Source organism: Malaclemys terrapin, chromosome 3 (assembly GCF_027887155.1).
Source record: "Malaclemys terrapin pileata isolate rMalTer1 chromosome 3, rMalTer1.hap1, whole genome shotgun sequence".
Taxonomy (NCBI): domain Eukaryota; kingdom Metazoa; phylum Chordata; order Testudines; family Emydidae; genus Malaclemys; species Malaclemys terrapin.
Genome location: NC_071507.1, coordinates 66,329,326 through 66,343,611, shown reverse-complemented (window position 1 = coordinate 66,343,611; position 14,286 = coordinate 66,329,326). Strand labels below are relative to the sequence as shown.

The 14,286-nt window shown below is 42.4% G+C and overlaps 1 protein-coding gene across 4 annotated transcripts in view; it reads left to right on the top strand.

Annotated features, from left to right (window-relative positions):
• The window catches only part of CRIM1 (cysteine rich transmembrane BMP regulator 1), a 308,859-nt gene that overhangs the window by 154,600 nt on the left and 139,973 nt on the right, over window positions 1-14,286 (top strand). The window lies entirely within an intron of this gene.

The window sequence follows — 14,286 nt, the reverse complement described above, 5'->3', positions numbered from 1 at the left end:
TAAAATGGGATTGACACAATGGTGTCTCTAAAAGTACATTGTCCCATATTCATCTGGCATATGCTTGGGACAGCCCTTATTTCTGAATTCTTGTGCCCTGTATGCATACAAAAAAAATATTTTGAGTAGTTGCATATTGCGATATTACAAACAGCTTAAATGTTGTTTAAATAATTAAAATGTAGTACTTGACACATAATTAGCATCTTTACTATGATAATAGTAGGGGAGGAGAATATATGAAAAGCAAAAGATGGGCTTATCTGTGTCAATGAAAAAATTACCATTGAAAGTAACTGATGATATGTTGGGGATAAAACTGTACAGTCTGAAGTGTTAAATGGAACCTATCTGATTTATTTGCTGCTTCATACATACCTGTTGCATAGTCATCTGGCTTCCAGTTCCATAATCCTTAAAACAACTGTATCATTTTTGAAAATCTGCGTAATTAATTTAACTATAAGACAGTGTTTGATTCATCATTCACTGTAACACCTAGATGACTAAGAAATATTGAGCCAGTTTCAGACATGTGTTCATTGGTGTAATTTATAGATTCTCTTACATAAACTCCTAAGGCTTTATAACATTTTGTGACTACCTTGGACCTATTTATATCTAATTTTCAATGTGTTAGAGTCTGAGTTGGTGCAACATATGTTCCATGGAGCTGGAAAGTAGGTATAAGAAGGTGTAAGTTAATAGCAGCTGTTCCTACTTTATTCTGACATGTATGTCCATTGTATCTGACTTCCCGAGAGAGGCAGGATTTTCCTCGGATGCTACTTTAAAATGTTTGTGCTGATCTCATGCAGTTGACAGTGGTCTTAGGGTTGTACTATTACTTCCTTATCTGTATCATTGCCTTACTGTTTATCCTAAGATATTCCAAAGATTTGGCCCTTCTTTTTTTTACTTATTCCTCAGATTTACCCATTGCAGTCTCACCTTGGTAGGTTATCGAACTTTGGCTTTCACATACTATATTATTGAAGGTTTAATTTACTTGAATCATCTTCTCAATAGCATTGAGATTGGAGATGCACCTTTACTACTTTATGTTGATAATTTAGCATCTGTTTATTGGGATTCAGTCCGTTATGTGGTTTATTAGAATTTGTAAGCCTACTTTACACATTCTTCTAATATCTCTTGGCTAGTATGATTGCAAAAAAAATTGTAGAAAATCCCAGTTTACTGAAAAATTGTAAAGTTCTTAGTACGGTGGGCCTTTGTCCAAGTCAACCTCATCACAAAACATCTGCTCAGAGAAGGTGGCTTTAAGGAAGTAGAAGTCAACCTCAATGAGCTGGAGAATTACTTTGCTAAGGTCACAAAATTACTCTGTAGCAGCATATCTCATACATGGCCCACAGTCATCAAGGGAGGGGAACAGAAAATGAGTCACCCAGGGCAGGAGCAGATGGGACAGGAGCCACCAAGGAAAGAAAGAGATGAGGGGTCTGATGGGAAGTAGCTGCTGAAGGAGTGGAGAGGAAAGAGGAGTTTTCCAGTGGAAGAGAAAACACAGAAGTCGTGAAAATGGTCTTGTCAAACAAAGCTGGTGTAGTTGACAGGATTACAAGCTTGTTTTAGAAGGGTAACTGCTTAGATTTAATATACTTTGGTAAGGCATTTCACCTAGCACTTCATGACAGTCTGATTAAAAAATTAGCAGAGCATTCTACAAGATCAATAAAACATGCATTAAAGGATCAAGAACTTGCTAGCTAATTGATAGCGCTCAACAAGTAGTTGTCAGTACGGAATCCTCACTGAAATGGGGTGTTTTTAGTGGGGTTCTGCAGGGATCCGTTCTAGGCCTGTCACTATGGAACATTTTTATTAATCATCTGGAAGTAAATATAAAATCACTGCTGATAAAATGTATGGATGACACAAAGATTGGTGGAGTTGTAAATAATAAGGACAGGGCACTCTCACAGAATGATCTTGATCGCTTTGTAAGCTGTGCCCATTCAAATAAAATGCTTTTTAATATAGCCACATGCAAGATCATACATCTTGGGACAAAGAATGCATGCCGTGCTTACAGGATGGAGAATTGTATCCTGAAAAACAGTGGCTTCATAATAACTCAACACGAGGTCCCAGTGTTATACTGTGGCAAAAAAAAAAAAATAACTAAACCAAAACCAACCAAACAACAACAAAAATGTGATTGTTGGATGTACAAATAGGGGAGTAAGAGTAGAGAGTTGATTTTTACCTCTCTGTAAGGCATTTGTGAAACTGAGACTTGAAGACTGCATACAATTCTGGTTCCACATGTTAAAAATGATTTTGAAAAATTAGGTAGGGTGTGGAAAAGATCCACAAAAATGTTTCAGGGGCTGGAGAAAATACATTACAGTGAGATAATTAAAAAGCTCAGTCTTTTTAGCTTGTTACAAAGAAGATTGAGAGGTGACTTAATTATAGTGTAGCATTACCCTCACAGGGAGAAAATAGCAGCTAGCAGAGGACTCTCTAATGTCGCAGAGAAAGGTATAACAAGAACTCATGGGAAGCTGAAGCCAGACAAATTTCAATTAGAAATAAAGCACAAATATGTAAAAGCGAGGGTGATTAACCATTGGAACAAACTACCGAGGGAGCTGGTAGATTTTCCATTCTCCAATGGATTAGATTAGATTAACTTGCCCCTGGTGAATCCATGTTGACTGTTCCTGATCACCTTCCTCTCCTCCAAGTGCTTCAAAATGGATTCCTTGAGGACCTGCTCCATGATTTGGTTGGGGACTGAAGTGAAGCTGACTGGTCTGTAGTTCCCCGGGTTCTCTTTTTTTCCATTTTTTTAAAGATGGGCACTATATTTGCCTTTTTCCAATCGACCGGAACCTCCCCCAATCATCACAATTTTTCAAAGATAATGGCCAATGGCTCTGCAATCACATCAGCCAACTCCCTCAGCACCCTTGGATGCATTAAATCTGGACCCATGGACTTGTGCACGTCCTGCTTTTCTAAATAGTCCTTAACCTGCTCTTTCACCACTGAGGGCTGCTCACCTATTCCCCATGCTGTGTTGCCCAGTGCAGCAGTCTGGGAGCTGCCCTTGTCTGTGAAGACTGAGGCAAAAAAATCATTGAGTACTTCAGCTTTTTCCACATCATCTGTCACTATGTTGCCTCTCCCATTCAGTAAGGGTCTCACTTTCCCTGACCACCTTCTTGTTGCTAACATACCTGTAGAAACCCTTCTTGTTACCCTTCACATCCCTTGCTAGCTGCAACTCCAATTTTGTCGTGGTCTTCCTGATTACACCCCTGCATGCTCTAGCAATATTTTTATACTTCTCCCTAGTCATCTGTCCAAATTTCCACTTCTTGTAAGCTTCCTTTTTGAGTTTAAGGTCGCCAAAGATTTCACTATTAAGCCAAGCTGGTTGCCTGCCATATTTGCTATTCTTTCTGCACTTCGGGATGGTTGTTCCTGTACCCTCAATAAGTCATCTTTAAAATACAGCCAGCTCTCCTGGACTCCTTGCCCCCTCATATAAGCCTCCCAGGGGATCCTGCCCATCAGTTCCCTAAGAGAATCTAAGTCTGCTTTTCTGAAGTCCAAGGTCCATATTTTGCTACTCTCCTTTCTTCCTTTTTTTCAGGCACATCTGACAAATTTTTCCATTTGTTCTTCACCAACATCTATTTTCAGTGGAAACACTTGTACATGTGATGCTATATACAGTCCAGTAGATAGGTTGATAAGCACCGCTGGATGTGATTCAGGGCCAAATGAGTTTATCGTATTATTGATCACATGGTTCGTAAGAGCTGTAACATCTTCATCTCTCTTCGATGCAGAGGCAAGGACTTGATTGTGGACTTTGTCTTCATTACTTTTTTATAGGCTGCATTTTTCAGTCGTAGCTTTTGCATTTTCCTAATGTGAAGGTGTGTATTGTCATCTCTAACACTAATACTGACCTGTGCATAAATGTCACTGAATTAAAAAACAAGTTTATAGAATGTTTTAAAGGCTAATACTGCATGCATAGGTATTTACAAATTAAAATCTTCTACCAGGCAGATTAGATGCTACATTGCATGTACAAAAGCTTACAAATGGAGAAGCATTAGATTAGGAATTCATGTATACTTGTATCTACTCACTGTGCAGTACTAAGTATAGACACGCAATCTGCTGCTACTGGTGGACAACCTTCAGTTTGAGACTGATCTAGTCAGCAAATTTCAATTGAAAATATAGAAAACTATTATCACTTATGAGTAAGACTACGTTTTAGTCACAGGTATTTGCCTGTGACCGGTCCGTGACTTTTACTACAAATACCAGTGAATAAAACTTGGGTGAGGGCTACCAGGGGACCCTGTGGACACTGGGGGAGGATGGTCGGGCTGCTTTGGGTGGGGTTGCCCGGGGACCCCGTGGGTGCCCTGGCTGCTTGAAGAGGGGGCGGCCCAGGACCCCTGCTGGTGCTAGGGGGACATGGGCGGTGGGGCGCAGCCTGGGACCCCTGCTGGTGCTGGGTGGGGGATAGCGGGGCTGGTAGGCTCCCTACCTGGCTCCGTGCCTCTCCCCCGCCCAGCAGCAGCAGAGTTTGGGTGTGGTAGGGGGCAGGAGGTTGCACAGGACAGGGTGAAGCGGGCTCTGCGTGGTGCTTACCTGGGGATCTCCCTGTTAGTATCAACATACCCCTGATGACTGGATTTCTTCCTACATCCCTCAGTCAGCTGCTACGTGGACATATGGCCAGGCAGCTCTGCGGGCTGCCTCCTCCTGCAGGCACCACCCCCGCAGCTCCCATTGACCAGGAACCGCGGCCAATGGGAGCTGCAAAGCCAGGGTTCTGGGCAGAGGCAGCCCGCAGAGCTGCCTGGCCACGCTTCTGCCTAGCAGCTGACCGAGGGGGATGTCATCGCTTCCAGGGAGACCCCCAGGTAAACGTCGCCTAGAGCCTGCCTCACCCCGTCCAGTGTCCCGACCCCCTGGTCCCTCCCACACCCAAACTCCTCTGGGATGCAGGGATGTGGTGGTCCAAGACTGCCCCAGCAGCGGCAGGTGTGCCTGGCGCAGGGGCTGCCTGAGCTGCCCCTGTGTTGGGTGCGCCTGCTGCTGCAGAAGTCAGAGGTCATGGAAAGTCATGGAATCCATGACTTCTGTGACCTCCGTGACAAACTCGCAGCCTTACTTATGAGATACTTTGACGATTAAGAATGTAACGTGACAACATTTCATTTTAGTATATTGCAAAATGTTGATAGTCACATTTTTTGCCTTATGCTAAACAGCCTCATCATTTCTGGAAAAAAAAAAAACCTTCCTTGTGCAAAACAATAAAAATCTTAATACGGTGTTGTTTGGTAGCTATAACCAACAAGCACTACGTTAAGTTGTAGAAATGTAAACAGTAATAACTGTGGTGTTTCTAGAAACTACAAAATTGACATTTTCTCATTTTGGTACCATTGTTTCACCTTGTCTACAGGCTTACATCTCCACGTCATACTTCATCTAAATGTACATAAAATAAGCCTTCAAATGATAAATAATGTGGGTGTGTGTAGGGTGGGTACATTAAACTCCAAAAAAAATATGGCTTTGTTTGGAGAATTGCCGCATGCCTAAATAGTGTCTGTCTTTGCTCTATGAATATTTTTTGTGAATTTAATTTAGGTATGATTTGGAGGGCCTATTGTCACAAAGGTGTGTTGTGCCTTTCTCTTGTCAACTTAATCTGATTCTGCTTTAGTTATGCACCTTTCATTATGGGGGATAATCTGCTAGTCACAGTTCTTTGCAAATATTTATAGCAGTCTAGATTTTGTTTTGTCACCTCACAAGAACTAGACTGATAAAGCGGTTGTTTTTTGCTTAATATACATAGGGGAGTATGGCCTTATTTTTCTCTATAATGTTCACGCTGTTATTTCTTTATGTACTATAATAGATAATTGAAAAGTACTTTCTTATGACAGCAATAACTCTTGATTCCTGTTGAGGATCAGGCCGAGTATTTAACTCTAATGCTGTAACTGGTGCTACTGGATCATGTTGTTTTCATGTTCCCTGTTTGGTCTTCATGTAGTAGACCTCTTCTTTGTTGTTTTCAGGTTCAAATTACAGCAAATACTTAAGTTAGCAAGTGGTTAGAGCCACATGACAGCAGGATTCTTAAGAAAAAAGAACATTTGTCTTGCAGATAACATGGTGCTTTTCCAACGATGGTGTGTTTGTAATGTTGTCGTCATCGTCATCATCATGGTTATATGTAGAGGTCAGTAAATGTTCTGTGTAAAATTGGTATACTAATTGGGAGCATATTATAGGACGCTTTCTAAAATGCTGTATTGTCATGATTAAGATAATTCAGCATATTTGTTATACAAAGAATAATCTCAGTGGAATATGGCTCTTCTCCCTCCTCAAAGCCTTTTACTTAAGTGATCAGAACTCCATTCTTTGACGGTGGTAAGAGTCAAGCTCAAGCTGATATGTCAGTAGAAAGTTCCCCTGCCCTGGATCATTCATCAAGAATGCTGTGGCTTGGCCTTTCCAAGGTATAACTGAGCTCTGTCAACCTGAGTGACTTCCACCAATTTCAGCTTTCTCAAAGATTCTGAAGATTGAGTATCAAATGCTGGAGATATATTGGTTCCATTCTGTTCAAGGCTTTGTAAATGAGGACCTTGAATATGCCCTAGAATTACTGACAAAAATTTCAGAGTACAAAGCAATAGAGTGATATGATCTTGTCTTCCTTGCTTAGCAAGTAGGCTGCTGTGTGCTCTACCAACCTTAATTTCTTGGTGGTCTTTTGGATAAGCCATAGATAATGTACATTACAGTAGCCTGGAAGTGACAGAAGCATGGATTGCAGTGACTTTGTCTGTGGTAAGAGGAACTGGAACAGATTCTTAGCTACTCTAGATCTAGGAAGGCATTTTTTGCCTCCTGGAAGTTTAATGATTAGTCTAGCAGTTTGTTTATTTAACACTGAAAGTGTTTGGTGCTGTAACAGATCCAAATCAAAGACAGTCTGCCTTGAAGAGTTTATAATCTATGAAGTAGACATAGTAAAAACCAGGGCCGCCCAGAGGATTCAGGGGGCCTGAGGCAAAGCAATTTCGGGGGCCCTTTCCATAAAAAAAAGTTACAATACTATAGTAACATGTATTTGGAAAGTAAAAAATAACCAGTGAAATACATTCAAAAATTAATTGTTAATTTGAAAATACATGAAATGCATTATTTAAAAACATTAAATGCTTTAATGGTATGTATACATTTGCAATTACATAATGGGCTGTCGCTGGGTGATGGTGATGGTTGGTGCCAATGAGCTGTCACTGCCTGGGGGTGGCGCTACTGTTGCCAAGGGCTGGGTTGGGAGCTGGGCTCTGGGTTGGGGGTGGTGCCCGGCTCAGAGGGGCTGGGCTCGGAGCTGGGGGTCAGGGATGGGGGGAGGAAGGGGTCGGGGGAGTGAAGGGGTCGGGGGAGTGTCCGGTTCAGAGGGGCTGGGCTCGGAGCTGGGGGTCTGGGGGTACCCGGCTCAGAGGGGCTTACCATGCCGCTTACCCCCTCTCCCAGAGCCTCAGCAAGCCATGTCCAGAAGTTCCTGCCGCTTGGCCTGCCAGAGTTCGCAGCTCCGCCCCCTTACCACGTGGCTCTGAGCAAGAGGACCTCAGGCGCCACCTGAGCCACACTGCTGCAGCGCTGTCCAGGGCTGCTCCTAGACGCAGCGCATTGAGGCGCTGGGGGATGGGGGAAGGCGGAGGCGGGGGGAGCCTCCGACCTTCTCGTGGGGGCCCCTGCAGGGCCTGGGGCAGATTGCCCCACTTCCCCCCTCTCCCTCCCCCCCCTCCCCCAGCGGCCCTGGTGAAAACAGGACACACTGGGAATTCTAGATAAAAATAACTTTAAATTAAAAAAAAAAAAAAAAAAAGAAAATCCAATAATCCCTCTCCTAGTTCCCAGTGTATTATAATGGAGCACTAGATCCACTGTAGTAAAGGTTGAACATTGTTTTTTTTATTTAAAGTTGGACTCTTAAGTGCTCTATAATCTGTATGTTTACTCAGATTGTCTTGAAATGGTTGTACCTCATGAGGGTTCTGGGTAGTTTTCATGGTACAAATTTGGGGTCATTTGAGCAAGGGCTTCCTAAGATACAAACCTATTAAATGCATTGTACAAAATTGAAAAATTTTTCTAGTCCACATCTGGAGCTTAGACTATGACTCTGATCCACCCCAAACTGATCTCAGTTGTTAAGGATTTATCTGAGGAAGTGGATTGCACCTACTGTCCCTTTATGGGGTTTAGATTAGAGAAGTTATTACAGGGTAAATTAGGAATTTACTGTCAGTAGCTGCAGCTAGAGAGAATAAAATGTTCATGTGCAGAAGGATTAGGGCCCTCTGGAAGCAAGAGGGATTCCAGGCAGCCTGTTCTCTCAGTGACTGACTGTCTCAAGGGGACACTGCTGTGGCAGTTGAACCTTGAGTTTGTGTGATTAGACAGTTGACAACCCTAACACCCTTGCCCCACCCCTTCTTCGAGGCCTTGCCCTGCTCACTCCATCCCCCTTCCCTCCATCGCTCGCTCTCCCCCACCCTCATTCACTTTCACTAGGCTAGGGCAGGGGGTTGGGGAGCGGGAGAGGGTGTGGGTTCTGGGAGGGAGTTTGGGTGCAGGAGGGGGCTTAAAGCTAGGGCAGGGGGTTGGGGTGTAGGAGGGGATGAGGGATGTGGGCTACGGCCAGGTGGCGCTTACCTTGGGCGGCTCCCGGGTGGCGGTGCAGTGGCGCTAAGGCAGGCTCCCTGCCTGCCCTGGCGTCGCGCCTGGAAGTGGCCGGCACATCCCTGCAGCCAATGGGAGCTGTGGAGTCGGCACTCAGTGCACGGGCAGCATGCAGAGACCCTTGCCCCCCCAGGGGCCACAGGGATGTGTTATCTGCTTCCAGGAGCAGCATGGGGCCAGGGCAGGCAGAGAGCCAGCTTTAGCCCTGCTGCGCTGCTGGACTTTTAGAGGCCTAAAATCTCCCGGTTTGGCGTCAGTAGCCTCCGGGAGATAGAGCCCGATTCCGGGAGACTCCCAGCAAAACCAGGAGGGTTGGCAACCCTAGTTGAACATGAGCTGTGTCTGTCACTCTGAGTTTGAGCCCCGTCTTTGGCAGAAATCTGATAATGATTGGTGAGCATGTGCTCAGTTCCTAGTGTGTTTTCATAGTATCTGTCAGGGTAGAGTCCTAGATTTGTGTTATTGGCATGCTGGGGCATCTCTCAAAGAGGGCAGAGCGAAGGTTGAGATGTAGGGGTGTGTTATGTACCTCAACTTTGTATTTCCTGGTTTTCAGATATGTAAGTTTAGCCACTCTCCACATTCTGGAATGGCATAAGCTACCACTGGACAACTGTAATTCTGTGTTCGTGACATTTTTAGGCATGTAATATGGAAACATCTTAGTTAGGGTTACCATACGTCCGGTTTTTCCTGGACATATCCGGCTTTTCGGCAATCAAACCCCTGTCCAGGGGGAATTGCCAAAAAGCCGAACATGTCCGGGAAAATGCCGGCCGGGCATTTCCCCTCCCGTGGCTGCTCTTCTCCTCCCCTGACTCTTCAGCTCTGTTTAAGAGCCGAGCTGCCCGAGCGCTATCGGCTTCGGGCAGCCCCCATGCCTCCGGACCCTGCGCCTCCGGAGCCCGGGAGGGGAAGTGCCCGGCTGGGGGCGCAGGGTCCAGAGGCATGGGGGCTGCCCGAAGCCCGAGCGCTACCGGCTTCACGGTTTGCCGGGCAGCCTCCAGACCCTGCGCCCCTGGCTGGGCGCTTCCCCTCCGAGGCTCCAGCTGCGCTGGGGAAGCGCCGGCTGGGGGCGCAGGGTTTGGGGGCTGTCCGGCAAACTGTGAAGCCGGTAGCACTCGGGCAGCCCTTTTCGCGTGGCTGGGAGTGGGAGGGAGGAGGGGGCGGAGTTAGGGTGGGGTTGGGGCGGGGAAGGGGCGGAGTTGGGGCGGGGCTGGGGTGGGAAATGGGCAGGGCCAGGGCCCCGTGGAGGGTCCTCTGTTTTTTATTTGTTAAACATGGTAACCCTATCTTAGTTCAGGGGTGCTTTATAAATGAATTATAGCCTCAGTCCTCGAAATCATTCAGGAGGTGTTTAACTTTACTGTTCTGAATAGGCCAATTGTCTTTATCTAAACACCTGTGTAAGTGTTAGCAGGACTGGAGCCTATTGCCACGAATTTCAAAAGCGACTAGTGATTTTGGGTGCCTCCGTTTTTAGGTGCTCAATCTTGTGATACTTTAAAACAGTTTGATTCTCAGAGGCTGAGTGTTCAGCACTTTTCATAATTAGGCCTGCTGTACCCAAAACCATGTGTTACTTTTGAAAATCCTGGCTTGTATTTTATCCAAGACAAATGGCTTTGTTTTAACAATGTTGCATATTTAATAATTTAATATATTATAATTTAATAACTCAAATGTTGAGATTCACACAGGTTTATTTGAGTTAAAGTGCCTATAAAATTAGCAGACATACCATCATGGATCTGTAACATTCCATTTATCCTGCATGAAAAGTATGTTGTTTTCACCAGGGCTCAGTATTATTCAGTGGAATTTACCCGGTAGGGCTAGAAATTCCTGTGTAGAACAGATGGAATTAGAGGGCTCAAAGATAATAATGTGCATAAAGCTACCAAAAAGCAAAGCATTGCAGGACAAACCATTGCACCACTGCTCTCTACAAAAATCTTGAAGTAAGGAGATGGCAGTGGCATGTTTGTGGGAGAGTTATTTTAAGGAAGAATGTACAAAAGACAAAAATATATCCCCCAGTTTATTGTCCAAAGTCTAAGATTTGGGGGCGGGAGGGGGAGGGGTGGGGAAGCATGTAGTAGCACGATACAGCAGAGTCTATGTCCATAAAAGAGTCAGTCAGTGAGAGAGACTTTAGTTGAACTATTATTCTCTTTCAAAAACTGTGAAAATCAGCTGGGATTTTTCAGAATGTCAATTTTAGAACAACAGAGGAAGGATATATACAATTTTTCTCCGCCTTAAATGGTAACTTGAGGGGGAAGGGAAGAGAGGTTTTTATTTCCTTTGGAGTTCTCCAAAGAAAGAGTGAGTGAGTTCCCAAATCTAATGGCCACAGATTTCAATTTAACTTAAAGCAAGATTTATTTGATCCAGAAAATACAGAGAAAATCAAAATAAATAAAAGTTAAGTAGGATAAAACATGATTATTAGAGAGTAACAATTTAGCTAGCCAAACCTAATCTTAAATTTGCAATCAATTGACTGAGCAAGAGTATAAATCAACAATTATGTTGCTCCTGCCAGCAGTACATTGTCATCCCCTCCTCTGCTTCCAGACTGAAAGACCCTCTCCTAGCTACTCCATACAGAGCTTGTGAAGTCAGGTATTGAGTTTTAATTAGCATGCTAAACTTTGCAAGTCCTCACACTAAACAGCTTCATATAGTTAACATTGACAGTATGTTTCCCTATTTAGACTTTTTGGGGTGTAGTTGGCATATAATGATATTCTTGCTTCCATTAGAATTTTTCAGTGTATTGCCACCTTTCCAAAAGCCCCTCACCCTGTTTGGTGACAGCTGAATAAATATTCCATTGTTAAGAAAAGTATTTTCAAGTGTTGTTTATTTTCTGACCATAGGTGGCTGTCTTATTTTTCTCAGCCAGAACTATTGGCTGGCAAGACTTATTATCTATAATATGTAATATGTAAATCATTCACTATTATTTATATATTCAATACAGTTAACCTTGGATTGCAGTTTAGACAGTCATGCTGGCCCAGTACCATCTGCTTATGGCTCTTCCTGAGTGTTAGTCTCTTTATTTGTTCAGAGCACATCTCACCTCCTCGCTGCCTGCAGCCCTCTGTACGTTGCATACTGCTTCAAGGGTGAAGTGTCCCATATCCTTGAACACACTCTGCTCTGTCCCCTGATGCCATCACTTCCATCCGCCATTGCTACCTTGTTGAACATCCTCGTTGTTTGTTTTTCCAGAGTTCTTGAGTGTTGTTAAAAATGTGTATTATTAAGTCTGTCTCCAAAACCAAACTCTAACTTCAGCCCACAAAACAGAGTTGCCCAATTGCGCTGGTATACCTCATATGGTACAGGTAGAGCTCTAATGGTTTTATGAACTTAGCTCGAATTCAACACTTCCATCAAGTTTTGCTTTTTCTATTTTTTATTAAACATAAAGGAAAAACTTTTAACAGTGATCTCTGCAATGTTAAAACAGAATGTGACACAATCTAATGTGCTGATCTGTTGCTATAATTGATATAAAAGCATGTGAGGTTACTCTTAGTTTTTGGTATGTTATAGATAGAAGAAAACATGGAGTGTTGGAGTGCATTAATCAGTGGTATTGTAGGCATTGTGGAGGTCTTATTTCTGTGCTCTTAATGTTTTGGGTGGATAAGGTGTTTCCTGATGCAATCTTAACATCACTAAATGTAATTTTCATGTGTTAATTATATTATGTATGCTTGTGTACATAATATGTATATATGTGTCGTTCTATATATAAACATATTTTTAAACGGGAAACGGGGTGTGTGTGTGTATGTGTGTGTGTGTGTGTGTATGTATGTGTATATATGTGTGTGTGTGTATGTATGTGTATATATGTGTGTGTGTGTGTGTATGTATATGGCAAACATAAAATCAAAAACCAAAAAAGGATTTTGCTCAGACTTTCAGAAAATACTCACTTGTAGGCTGAAGCAACACATGGGAAGTCAGAGCCTGAAATGAGAACTTTTGAGAATGTTACTAGCATAGTGAAACCTGGAATTTATAATTAAAGTTGCAATTCTATAGTCCAGTGGCCTTAAAATTCCACATGTCCTTCTAGAACAGAGTTATTTTATGTCTTTTTTTTGTTTGTTTGTTTGTTTTTATTTTTACTAGTGTTCAGTGGTGTTCGATAGAATTCACCTGCACTACATGGTGAATTCTAAGGCTCCAAGTCTAACTACAGTGGTTTCCATTAAAATAGTTGTACTTAATGTTTGTAAGTAATTAGCTTACTCTTTTCTAAGTGTAAGGAATGGTGTGAATACCATGGTACCATTAATTAGGCAAGAGGCAAAACTGTAAATACTTTCACAGTGACCACTGTATAAAGCCTTTTGCTATTGTAAAAGGTATAGTAAAGCAATATTTGGAATATGCAGAGACCAGGATATTAAGTTAGGGACTCTAGAGTGAGGCATGGGCTTCCCCCAATACCAACTTGGTGGTATGCAAAACAAGAAGTAAAGAGGGGAAGATGCCATTTTGTTATAAAATACTGTATGTAAATTGTAGAACACCAAATCTTAACAATGCCATAAACTGTTCTAAGTTCCCCTTCCTCCCTTCCATTCCCTTTGACAGATTCTATTTTCCCCATAATCCTGCATTTTTTTTACTCTGTTTACACTGTAAATGCCTCAGGATAGGTTAGGGGCTGTTTCTTTAATAGTTGTGTAACGCACCATACATTTATGGCACTTAATACATTTTTTTTAGCAGTAACAGTAATACTGCATCTGTAAATTACAGTTTTGTTTTAGTCCAAGCCTCTGTTTCATTTTTGTGGATAAATCTTTAGCAGATACAGAACTAAATGACTTACAGGTAGCTTCAACAATTGTCATCATAGGGAGTATACAGTATGACCAGCAGTGATAACGCAGTACTCTGTATTCCACATAGCTTTTTATTTGTGTTGATATGCTTGCAAGTCAATTAAAACATATAGTATTATGATATTCAAAATTGCTACGGGCTAATGCCCCAAGCATATACCACATTCATGTTTCTTCACTCATTGAATAGCAGAGTAGTTGTAAATACAAAGAACACACAGTATGCTTTTCAGTAGTATTGTTTATACCAACATACAATTTTAAGTAGGGCTGTCAAGCAATTAATCGTGATTAATTGCACGATTAAAAAATTAAGGATGATTAATACAACTATTAAACAATAGAATACCATTTATGTAAATATTTTGGATGTTTTCTACATTTTCAAATATTGATTTCAATTACACCACAGAATACAAAATGTACAGTGCTCACTTTATATTATTTTGATTACGAATATTTGGACTGTAAAAATGATAAACAAAAGAAATAGTATTTTTCAATTCACCTCATACAAGTACTGTAGTGCAATCTCTATCGTGAAAGTGTATCGCAAGATATTTATGTGCCAGATGTGCTAAAGATTCAAATGTCCCTTCATGCTTCAACTACCATT